Here is a 12,938-nt window from a genome sequence, read left to right as displayed (position 1 = left end):
CAGCTTGCCACTGACAGTGAACTGACCTTAACGATTCAAACTCTCTGCTACCTATATAGTTACTAGATCACCTGGTACACTTGCAGGCCTCCATATATTTTAAGAAACCTGCTACATAGAGAGAGCAGTGGTATATACCACAGCTATCAAAATAAGATACTTCCAGTTTGGCCCACTATAACTGCTAGCTGCAGGTTACAAGGACATAATTTAGTCTCTATTCCATCAGAGGCAGGAGCTGATGAACTCTCTCTATTCAACACCATACCCTATAGTTCTCAGCAGTTGTAGCTGCTCACATCTGCATGTTCTTGCTGTGCTGAACTGCTACTAAAGTCCATAACAGTCTAGATTCACAGCAGTAATTGTGCCCACACGCTGCAGGTGCCTCAGTCAACACCCTCCTGTCACTACTTCTCAGGACACCTATAAGACTTTTCAAGTATACTGCCTTTTGTGAGGCAGACCTAGTTCTTATTTACTGCTGACCTTATTAACAGGAGTCATTGTCATATAAATGTGATTTATTGTGCTGCTGCGTCAGCTTCTGTTCCTCTGTAGCCCTGGCACAGAGTGGAGTGCTTTATTTCACATTACATACACTATATTCCTCTCACACACTCACCTGGTTAACGAGACTCACATAACTTATGTCCCTCCCTATCTTTTGAGACCTATAGCCGCAAAGAGACGCATTGATCCCCAGACCAGGGGCACTAACCCAGAGCCTCCCCTTAGGCTACAGAGGAGGGATACCCTAGGGTCCCTGTAAGTCTGGCCCCTGTATATTTATAGCTAGGGGTCCCTAAGAATCTTGGTGTACATTTTTCTGAAGTAAATCTGGACCCACCCTACCCTAAGCTGCGAGCTACCCTAAAATATTCCTGCTCTTGTAACTCTCTCTAAGGCCATACCTCAAAACCCATTAACAAATTAGATAAAAGAGAACAAAGGATTAAAAAAAAAAAAAAAGGGGGGGGGGGGGAAGGGAAGAAAAATAATAAAAGAAAAGGAAAAAAAAAATTAAAATAAGTTAAGTACATAACAAGCTCTCTTTCTGCTAGCCCTACACGGTCTTAAAGTCATATTTATAACGCTTTAAGTTGATGGGCAGCCCAGGTGTTCCTTGAGGATACCCCTGGGATATAGGGTGACTGAAACACATACAATACAATTTCAAAGGCTGCTATGCCAGCTCAGGTGTCCCTGTAATTCTTGAATAATACTAAGTGTAGTGTTTTTACATAACTTGCATTTTTTTTCTCTCTATTGCAGGAGGTGGGGTACCATACTATTTAGACCCCAGTTCCTCTTGCTTGGTCGCTGCACTTTTTTGAAATTGGTTAGTTAATAGAGAAAGCAAGCTTAGCTTCTCGCCCTGTGCATCGGTCAGCAAGAGTCACTGTTCCATGTATTTTATGCTGATGAGTCTATTTGTGTGTTAATCTCATTTTATCTTACTGAACCCCCCCCCCCTTTTGGACTCCTCCTTTCCGGCCTGCTCACGCGGGCTGGTCACCTCCACTCTCCTTTTCCCCTTCCTTTGGGTCGTAGCCCTCCTTCCCTGAGTCCGAAGGGGGCACCTCTCTCAAGGAATATATAGGTACCTCACTATAAGTAAAGGGTAAATTGTTTAAGGCGCCCACCTGGCCTCTTCCTCCGATTTGAGTCGGCTTTTTTTGATAGATATTGTGTGCTGCAGGGTAGCATTCTGCCCATAAGCGCCACTATGGGGAGGTAGAGGTCTCAGGTGGACGTCTGGCCCTACTCCGTTATGTAATACTACTGTGCATGTGTATTTTCTTCTTTTCACTTTGTTAGCCTGTCGGGCCCACAAATTTCCTTAACAACCTCTAATTCAAGCTCAACTGTTTAGTATACGGTACTCACCTCTCATATGAAAATGCCCCATACTGCCAGGAGGCATTCGAAAACACCAGGACCAGTAAAGAAAACGGTCCTGGACCATTTCACGCAACCTTCCAAAGACCAGACTGAAGACTCCAACGAAGGTCAGAGTGACTCTGAATCTCTGGGGGACTGTTCCCAACCTGACCTTATGCCACCGGTCAGACCACAACACCTAATTACGGAGGCAACCCTTAAGAAAATGTTTGCAAACCAAACTATCTCCATAACTAAGGAAATCCAGCGCAACCATGCTGAACTACGCAAGGACATTTCAGAGATTGGTGATAGGGTGGACTCTTTGGAATGAAAACAGGATGATCTTGCCACTGACCACACAAACTTGCTGTCCTACTCGGAATCTCTTGCGGACCAGATTAGTCAGCTGGAGTTCAAACTTGCTGATGTGGAGGATAGGGCACGCAGAAACAACGTAAGGTTTCGAGGAATCCCTGAGGGACATCCAACCTGCTGAGATTCAAAATTTCTTAAAAGATCTCTTCAAAGACCTGCTAGGCCCAACAGAGGGGCTGACTGACACCATGGAAAGAGCTCATAGAGCCTTGTGCCCCAGAACTGTCTCACAGGATAAACCGAGAGACGTCATAGTCTGCTTCCATAGTTTTCTCTTCAAGGACAGACTCATGCAGGCGGCTTTTCGGAAGCCACAGATATCAGAGCGATTCAAGGACATCCAGCTGCTGCCCGATCTATCCGCACACACTCTACAGCACCGAAGATACTTCCAGCCAGTGACGCTGATCCTTCGCAGGGAAAATATTAAATACAGGTGGGGCTACCCTACTAAACTAATAATAACAATGGACAACAAAACATTCACTGTGACTTCTCTCCCTCAAGGGACTTCTCTCCTTGGGCAATGGGGTCTTATGGCAGTGGACCCGAGGGGACCTCCCGCTGCTCAATCTAAGCTAAGAGTCACTGCTCCCGAATGGTCTGTTAAGGAACAAAGGCCAAAGAGGATGAGAACACAACAGCCTATGGACACAACCCAACCGGAGCCTCTGTCCTCCTGAAATTTGAGCTTGCTTATGTTACATACCACAGGCCTGACATGATAGGTATATTCTATCTCTACTCTTCTTCCCTTTTGTTGCTGTGCTAACTTGTCACGGAGTAGGGCCCGTACTGTTTGAAATATTTAATTCTCTGACCATATATGACCACATTTTATTGTCTTATGTTAGGCTTATATGTTCACATTGTTCGTTACATTCTATTGCCTCATGTTAGGCTTATGTGTTAAATATGTAATTCTCTGATCATATATGGCCAGATTTTATAGTCTCATGTTAGGCTTATGTGTTCACATTGTTTGTTACATTTTATTACCTTATGTTAGGCTTATGTGTTCACATTGTCAGGTTAGGCTTCTGTGTTTACATTGTTTGTTACATTTTATTGCCTCATGTTAGGCTTATGTGTTCACACTGTTCGTTATGTTTTGATTACGCCCTACTTGGGGCCCACAGGTTGACATTTATTCGTACTTTAGATTGCTCTCCCACTACCTATTCATTTGGTTAATGGATTGGGGCTGGACCTTCCAGCTCCTCCGCCCATACACTTGCCCTTAGCTCTCCCCCCCCCTACAGGTTAACCCACACCAGGGTTCCACCTAGGTGGACTATTTCCACCTGTACTGTCGGTACATTCCTGCCTTACGTGTTGATTAACACCCCTCCCTCCCTTCCCAACCCGTACACATTACCTACCAGGACTTTGACCTAAGCCTCCCAGATATTCCTCCTGCCAACCCACTCCCCAGGGTTAGAAGCGGAAAATGAACCGTCTACGAGTCTACACACATAACTCCACAGGCTTAAACTCTCCCTTTAAGCGGAGCTTACTCTCCCGTATGCTCAACCATCACAACCCCAACGTTGTGTTTCTGCAAGAAACACACTGGTTGTCCGATGCTCCCCATAGATTCCACTCTCGTTCATATACGACCATAGAGTGCTCTTCATTTACAAAAAAAGCACGAGGGACTGCAGTTATGATTCACAGGAGGGTAGCTTACGAGGAAATCCAGATACTAAGGGACCCCCAGGCTAGGTTCACTATAGTAATTTGTAAGCTTGATCATGTCACACATACCCTAGTTTCAGTATACCTGCCCAACTCCCACCAGCCTGCATGCCTTAGGAAAATCCTGAGATTAATTGATCAACACAAACAGGGTAGAGTTATAATAGCAGGAGACTATAACATGATATGGGACACTAAATTAGACCGCTAGACTCTATCCCCAACTAAGACCTCCTCCCAACTAACTCTCCTCTCCACATTTGGGTACAATTTGGGTACTATGACATTTGGAGATCGTTACACGCTACAGATAGGGATTTCACCCACTTCTCCCAGGCTTACAAAACCTACTCTAGGTTGGATCATATCTTTTGCTCTGCAACGACCTTAGACTCAGTGCTCCAATCTACTATCCCCCTCTGCTCATGGTCAGACCATGACCCAGTCCTGGCGGACTTACGCACCAGCGACCCCTGTCTTCATAAAAGCAGGTGGTCTCTTCCGCGCAACATCCTAGCAGACATTCCCTTTAGGGAAGAGTTACGTAGAGACCTTACAGAACTTATCCAACTTAACGATAATGGACAGACAACGGACGAAACACTTTGGGGAGCTATTAAGGCGGTAGCCAGAGGCTATATTATCCGCAAGCAAGCCCGGCTTAGGAAACTGGCTGGACTTACCCTAGCCCAAGCTCACTGTAAACTTAGGCTACTTGAATCCACTAACAGAGCCAACATTACAGAAGCACTGACCTCCCAGATTTCAGCCGTGCGCTCGCATATTAATCGCCTAGAGCTGCGACGTACCCAAGAGAATCTCACAAAACTTAAGCAGTTATTTTATTATAAAGGCAACAGGGCAGATACTTTATTAGCACATAAATTGCGCCAGCGGAATAGCACATCTCGCATACACCAAATCTTATACAACGATAAGACCCACAGACTCCCCTCACAGATAGGAGATTGTTTCTCAGACTATTACTCCAAACTCTACAACCTTGAGAGTACTGAAATTACAACCCCAGCCTCCACACAATTCCTTGATTCACTAAACCTCCCGTCTCTAACGACGGAACAACAAGAGTCTCTGACCATGAAATGAAAGAAAATACAGGCGCACAGGGCACAATTCAAGTGTAGAGTTTTTATTATGTAAATAAGACACACAGTTAGAAACACTTACTAGATTAAAATCAAAATATGCATTGAGAGCATATGCTCCTGGGATTCTCGCAGCACCTGTAGTACCAGGGGGATAGATGTTGTTCTCCCCTCCGTTCACAATAAGAGCAGTTGGGTGGCGGTGTTCCGGATCCTGTCACCCAAGTCTTAGTAACGCTGGTGACCAACAGTACCTTATAACTGCTTTCCCATAAAGTCTTTTGTTTAGTTTGGATGCCTGACGCGTTTCCCCCGACTCCGGTCGGGCTTTTTCAAAGGCTAGATAGATTGGAACTGGCGCCTGTTTGTTTTAAAGGCGTGTTGACCAATCGGGTTTGAGGTGTGCGCTAATTGTCCAATCATTGCTGGGAGTTGTGTGCGCATGTAGAAAGGTCCCGGATTGGGTTTGAAAGCTTGTGTATTTTAACTTCATTGCGTGCAATCACTTGAGCTTTATGCAAAATTTCATACAGAATGCATATCAAATACAGAGAACAAACATAATACACATGTGCAAGATATACTTAGGAAAACTGATGAACAGACTAAAAATATTGTCATTTGTTACGAACAACAAATGTATTATATATTGAAACATATTATAAGAATGAACTACGGATATACATTGTATGTTTGAAATACTACCTCTGGGTTCACTTACTGTTGTATTAGAGGTTGTGAAAAATCTTTCATATGTTAATTTGAGTGTATAACTAATATACAGCCCCAATAAGGATTTTTGAGCTAAAACATATATGGGAGATAGAACGTAGTAGTGAAACATTACGCTAGATGGAAATATATAAAAAAAATATATAAAATTTTTTATAAAAAATTAATTTAAAAAGTTTTATAAAAATCTGTCCATTTTTATTTGGAAGAGAAAAATTTGTATGATTATTGCTTTATTAGGTAACATGAATTGAATAATTTAAATAAATGAAAGATTGTTTAACTGTACCAATCATCTTTTCTGAATGCATAGACAAGGTTATATTTATAGCGAGTGATCCCTTGGTTTTTATTTATTACTATATGGAAGAATTCTATATAGTTCTTGTGACCTTAAGAATATACAAGTTCCTAAAATCATTTTCTTTAAGTTTTTGGCAGTTGTCAACGGATGCCCTGAGAACAAGGTTCAAGGGGGATATGAATTTGTTTTAGGGATATATAATTATTTATAGAAACTGATATGATGAATTAGGTTGGATGAAAAATTAAGGATAGATAAAAATTTAAATATTAAAAGTTAATATATCTTAAGTTGGTATAAAATAGTATAATTATCTAAATTAAAACTGAGAAACAAGTGTGTTGTCTTATATGAAGGCCACCACATCTATATCAATATTTAGCCCTAAGGGCTGTAATGTTTCAAGCTTATAAATCCACTGGATTTATAAGCTTAAAATATTACAGCCCTTAGGGCTAAATATTGATATAGATGTGGCGGCCTTCATATAAGACAACACACTTGTTTCTCTGTTCCCTTGTCCGTTTAGAACCTCCACAGTGCTAGCATTATTTTCAGCAATGTTTCAGCAAAGTTTTTTCCCAAGAAATCCAAATTTTTAATTATTCAGTTTTAATTTAGATAATTATACTATTTTATACCAACTTAAGATATATTAACTTTTAATATTTAAATTTTTAAATTTTTATCTATCCTTAATTTTTCATCCAACCTAATTCATCATATCATTTTCGTTAAATAATTATATATCCCTAAAACAAATTCATATCCCCCTTGAACCTTGTTCTCAGGGTATCCGTTGACAACTGCCAAAAACTTAAAGAAAATGATTTTAGGAACTTGTATATTCTTAAGGTCACAAGAACTATATAGAATTCTTCCATATAGTAATAAATAAAAACCAAGGGATCACTCGCTATAAATATAACCTTGTCTATGCATTCAGAAAAGATGATTGGTACAGTTAAACAATCTTTCATTTATTTAAATTATTCAATTCATGTTACCTAATAAAGCAATAATCATACAAATTTTTCTCTTCAAAATAAAAATAAAAAAGGACAGATTTTTATAAAACTTTTTAAATTAATTTTTTATAAAAAATTTTATATATTTTTTTTTTATATATTTCCATCTAGCGTAATGTTTCACTACTACGTTCTATCTCCCATATATGTTTTAGCTCAAAAATCCTTATTGGGGCTGTATATTAGTTATACACTCAAATTAACATATGAAAGATCTTTCACAACCTCTAATACAACAGTAAGTGAACCCAGAGGTAGTATTTCAAACATACAATGTATATCCGTAGTTCATTCTTATAATATGTTTCAATATATAATACATTTGTTGTTCGTAAAAAAATGTAAATATTTTTAGTCTGTTCATCAGTTTTCCTAAGTATATCTTGCACATGTGTATTATGTTTGTTCTCTGTATTTGATATGCATTCTGTATGAAATTTTGCATAAAGCTCAAGTGATTGCACGCAATGAAGTTAAAATACACAAGCTTTCAAACCCAATCCGGGACCTTTCTACATGCGCACACACCTCCCAGCAATGATTGGACAATTAGCGCACACCTCAAACCCGATTGGTCAACACGCCTTTAAAACAAACAGGCGCCAGTTCCAATCTATCTAGCCTTTGAAAAAGCCCGACCGGAGTCGGGGGAAACGCGTCAGGCATCCAAACTAAACAAAAGACTTTATGGGAAAGCAGTTATAAGGTACTGTTGGTCACCAGCGTTACTAAGACTTGGGTGGCGGTGTTCCGGATCCTAACTGCTCTTATTGTGAACGGAGGGGAGAAGAACATCTATCCCCCTGGTACTACAGGTGCTGCGAGAATCCCAGGAGCATATGCTCTCAATGCATATTTTGATTTTAATCTAGTAAGTGTTTCTAACTGTGTGTCTTATTTACATAATAAAAACTCTGCACTTGAATTGTGCCCTGTGCGCCTGTATTTTCTTTCATTTCATGTAACTGCATCTGAGCCGAGACCAGTGGGATCGCTGGCTGAGAACAGGCAGCACTTCAGCGGCACTGCAATCAAAATAGAATTGCTTCCTTTTCTTTGGTTTATTTGAACATTATCTCTCACTAACCCAGGATCACCTACAATCTACAAAATACAGGAAAATTTTCTGCCTTAATGTTCAAGGTACTGTTTTTATCTTAACAGAACTTTTAAAGACTATTTATTCAAAGTCTAAGTGTGACCGGGGACTATAAAACACCATTCATATAAAACCCCTTTCATTTGACTGTGATTATATTTATGGACTTATGGTATACACAAATTTTCATCATTTGAAATTATTTATTTACTACATTTTTTTTATTATTATTTTATTATTATCCTTTTATGTCTTTTATTCGATTTTTTTTTTTAATATTTATCTAATTCTAGAGGGTTTTAGAGGTTTTAAGAAACTTAACGTTTAAAGGTGTTCAAATCTCTACACAATTTTTATACCATTATAGTGGTGAACATAGATAATAATTAAAATAAGATCAGTAACCACTCAGCACATTAAGCTCATTAAGAAAATTGGTTTTATTCAGTACATAAGCGCATAAAATTACAACCAGTGAAGAGTCTCTGACCAACCCGTTTACCCAGTTGGAAATTAAGCAGGTTATTCAGCGTCTCAAACCCCTTAAGGCCCCTGGCCCAGACGGATTCCCCGCACAGTTCTACAAAACCTATAGTGAAGAACTGTTGCCGTTGCTCCTTAGGTTTTTTTAACACTGCCAGACAAGAAGGAAGCTTTAAGCGAGAATTCTTAGAGGCTGAGATCATTATGATTCCCAAGCCAAACAAAGACCCCTCCTATTGCCCCAACTATAGGCCTATCTCGCTTATAAACGTGGACATTACAATCTACTCCAAGCTTCTGGCCAACCGAATATGCAAACTCCTGCCTACCCTAGTCAACCCAGACCAAGTAGAGTTTATACACAATCGAGAAGGCCCGGATAATACTAGGCGCCTTATCAACATTGTTTGCGAATCAACAAGAATGAACAAGCCCTTCTCGGTTATCTCTCTGGATGCCGAGAAGGCTTTTGACAGAGTCAGATGGAGTTACCTCTGGGAGACTCTTAATGCCTTCAAATTTCCCTCTGACATATGCCTCGCGATTCAAGCTCTATATTCCAGTCCCACAGCAGTGGTCAGGGGGTTAGGGTTCTATTCAACCCCATTCCCCATCTTTAACGGTACGAGGCAGGGTTGTCCACTCTCCCCGCTCCTGTTTGCTCTGGCAATTGAGCCACTCGTTGAAACGATACGCACCGATAAGGGTTTAGTGGGAATTACACTTTCTGGATCCAAACACAACATCGCCCTGTTTGCAGACGATGTTACGGTGTTTTCTGCAGACCCACTTCGCACAATTCCTAGACTCCTGGAAATACTTGAGGCCTTTGGCTCTCTTTCCTTCTATAAGCTCAATGCCCCCAAAACAGAAATCTACTGGTGGGGTTTCCCCCAAAACTATGTCACGGTCCTCAAAAGCAGTTTGACTTCAAATGGTCTAGCAAATGGATTACCCATCTTGGAGTCAAAATCTCTAATGACTTGAAACAGATGGTCAAGGATAATTATCTATCCCTGCTGGCGGATTTGCGTGCGTTTAAAAAATGTTTGGGACCACAAGAACATTTCTTGGATGGGTCGTATAGCTTCCCTTAAAATGTCGTTCCTCCCTCGGCTCACCTATCTGTTTAGATGTCTTCCGGTCAGAATACCCACTCACCTTTTACTACAATTTCAAAGTGAGTGCACAAAATTTATTTGGCAGAACAAAACTCCCAGAATAGCCCATAAAACCCTACAGTTTCCAGTCCAGTTGGGGTGCCTGGCTTCCCCATCCATAGCAAAGTACTACGAGGGAGCCATGCTCACGCATATCTCCCAATGGGGAGTGCTTCACTCACGAGACAGGTGGAGAGACATTGAACAAGCTTCACTACCCTTTGATATTTACCTAAAGGATCTAATTTGGACCCCGGTCCATAGTCTTAGAACCCTGAATATTCATAACTTTGTAGTCCTGGAGTGCCTGGCAATCTGGGATAAGATTCGGCACCGTAAATTGATTGCGCCGCACCCCTCCCCGATCACTTCTGTCCCAGGTCTTTTCACAGGCCTCGCAGAAACACATCCCAACACGTGGGCTCGGATAGGGGTAAACCAAGTTTCAGACTTTTGGTCAGGGTCCAGCGGGGATGGATATATCTCGCTGACTACGGACAGACCTCGGGATGACATTCCGTCCTACCTCCACTTCAAACTCACTAGGATTAAGAGTTTCCTCTCTAGCTGGGGATTTTTCCCCGCCGCCCCACGTCAGCTTACCCCATGGGAGTCTGTGTGGAAAGGAGGACGCAGACTCCACAAGCCTCTCTCGGGGCATTATAGTCTGCTTGAGGGTTCCGTATCCCCAGACCTGGCCCCACACTTGCATAAGTGGGACACTATTCTTCACACTCGAATCTCTGCAAACGCTTGGCAGGGGTCCCTCACCTTAACTAAAAAATCATTGCATTGTGTAACAATGTTCGAAACCCATTATAAAATCATTTCTCAATGGTATCTGGTCCCCGCGCGGCTGTCCAAGATGTTTCCGACATCTTCTCCACAATGTTGGAGGGACTGCGGTTCCCATGGCGACATGCTCCACATATGGTGGGAATGCCCTAGGCTGACTCCTCTGTGGAATACATGTTTCCGCACTTTGTCTGCTCTCAGGATCCAGCTGCCCAAAAGCCCTGCCACGGCACTTCTACACCTAAACTTGCACGTCCTCCCCAAACATCAGCAGATTTTCTGTGTTTATCTCCTGTCATCAGTTAAAACTAATATTCCCAGACGATGGAAGAAAGCATCTCCCCCTAGATGGCCTGATATTCTCAAAACAATGGCTTACTTACACGCTATGGAAAAAGACATATACTATAGTTTGGACAGAATCAACCTTTTTGAAATGGTTTGGGCTGACTGGACAGACATACACGATACTGCATGGCTACCCCAGGTTAGTGTCTAAGAAACCACGCTGCGACTTCCTCAGACGATCCCCGGTAGGGACTCCCCCCCCCCCCCCCCCCCCTATAGATATGCGACCCCTCCCACTCCCCCTTGATAACTACTCGGAAATGTATCGACTTCTAGCTCTGAACCTTGATTGTATCAGATGTATGCTTCATACTTAAGTGCTTATTTATATGATGTGTATTATAATGTGCAGGGGCCCTACGAGTCCCCAATTATTGTTATATATTGTTTAAAAGGAATAAAAACTTTAAAAAAAAAAAAAAAAAAAAAGTACAGTTACTCATTAGACTAGTAAAAAAAAAATTCCACAAAAAAAGTTATAAGGGCTCAAAGATATAAGGCCTAAGGTGTTAAAGCCCTTTGCAGTCTTTTTTTTATTTTTATTTTTTTTTAACATAGAGATAGATACATATACAAATATGTGTCTGTCTATATGTGTATATACACTCACCGGCCACTTTATTAGGTACACCTTGCTAGTACTGGGTTAGACCCCGCTTTTGCCTTCAGAACTGCCTTAATTCTTTGTGGCATAGATTCAACAAAGTGTTGGAAACATTCCTCAGAGATTTTGGTCCATATTGACATGATAGCATCACACAGTTGACATGATAGCATAACGCAGTTGCTGCAGATTTGTGGTCCGCACATCCATGATGCAAATCTCCAGTTTCACCACATCCCAAAGGTACTCTATTGGATTTAGATCTGTTGACTGTGGAAGCCATTGGAGTGTTCAAGAAACCAGTTTGAGATGATTTGGGCTATGTGAATTATCCTGCTGGAAGTTACCATCAGAAGATGGGTACACTGTAGTCATAAAGGGATAGTCAGAAACAATAGTCAGGTAGGTCATGGCATTTAAACAATGCTCAATTGGTACTAAGGGGCCCAAATTGTGCCAATAAAATATTCCCCACACCATTACACCACCACCCTGATCCATTGATACAAGGCAGGATGGATCCATGCTTTCATGTTGTTTACGTCAAATTCTGACCCTACCATCTGAATGTCGCAGCTGAAATCGAGACTCATCAGACCAGGCAACGTTTTTCTGTTCTTCTATTGTCCGATTTTGGTGAGCCTGTGCGAATTGTAGCCTCAGTTAACTGTTCTTAGCTGACAGGAGTGGCACCCGGTGTGGTCTTCTGCTTCAAGGTTCTATGTGCTGTGAATTGGAGATGGTATTCGGCATACCTTTGTTGTAACAAGTGGTTATTTTAGTTACTGTTGCCTTTCTATCATCTCAAACCAGTCTACCCATTCTCCTCTGACATCACCAAGGCATTGTAGTCCACACAACCCCCTGCCGCTCACTTGATATTTTCTCTTTTTCAGACCATTCTCTGTAAACCCTGGAGATAATTGTGCGTGAAAATCCCAGTAGATCAGCAGTTTATTAAATACTCAGACCAGCCCGTCTGGCACCAGCAACCATGCCACGTTCAAAGTCACTTAAATCCCCTTTCTTCCCCATTCTGATACTTTTGTTTAAACTTCAAGTCGTCTTCACCAAGTCTAGATACCTAAATGCATTGAGTTGCTGCAATGTGATTGGCTGATTAGCAATTTGCGTTACCAAGCAATTCAACAGGTGTAACAAATAAAGTGGCCGGTGTGTGTATATTTTACACAAATACATATGTAAAAATATATGTGCATTGGAGCCCCTTGCAGTTAAGTAGATGAAAACATATGTATGCAATAGTCATTTAATAAGTTGTTATACTGTGTATTTACTGTTAAAATTTCATTCCAATG

General features: G+C 41.3%; 1 protein-coding gene across 1 annotated transcript in view; it reads left to right on the top strand.

Moving 5' to 3' along the window:
• Nucleotides 1–12,938, top strand: part of LOC128643996 (very-long-chain (3R)-3-hydroxyacyl-CoA dehydratase-like) — a gene marked incomplete at its 3' end in the record, with an annotated part of 31,835 nt that overhangs the window by 3,910 nt on the left and 14,987 nt on the right. The window lies entirely within an intron of this gene.

Source organism: Bombina bombina, unplaced genomic scaffold (genome assembly GCF_027579735.1).
Source record: "Bombina bombina isolate aBomBom1 unplaced genomic scaffold, aBomBom1.pri scaffold_1249, whole genome shotgun sequence".
In the NCBI taxonomy this organism is placed as follows: domain Eukaryota; kingdom Metazoa; phylum Chordata; class Amphibia; order Anura; family Bombinatoridae; genus Bombina; species Bombina bombina.
This window is presented reverse-complemented; position numbering and strand designations above follow the sequence as displayed.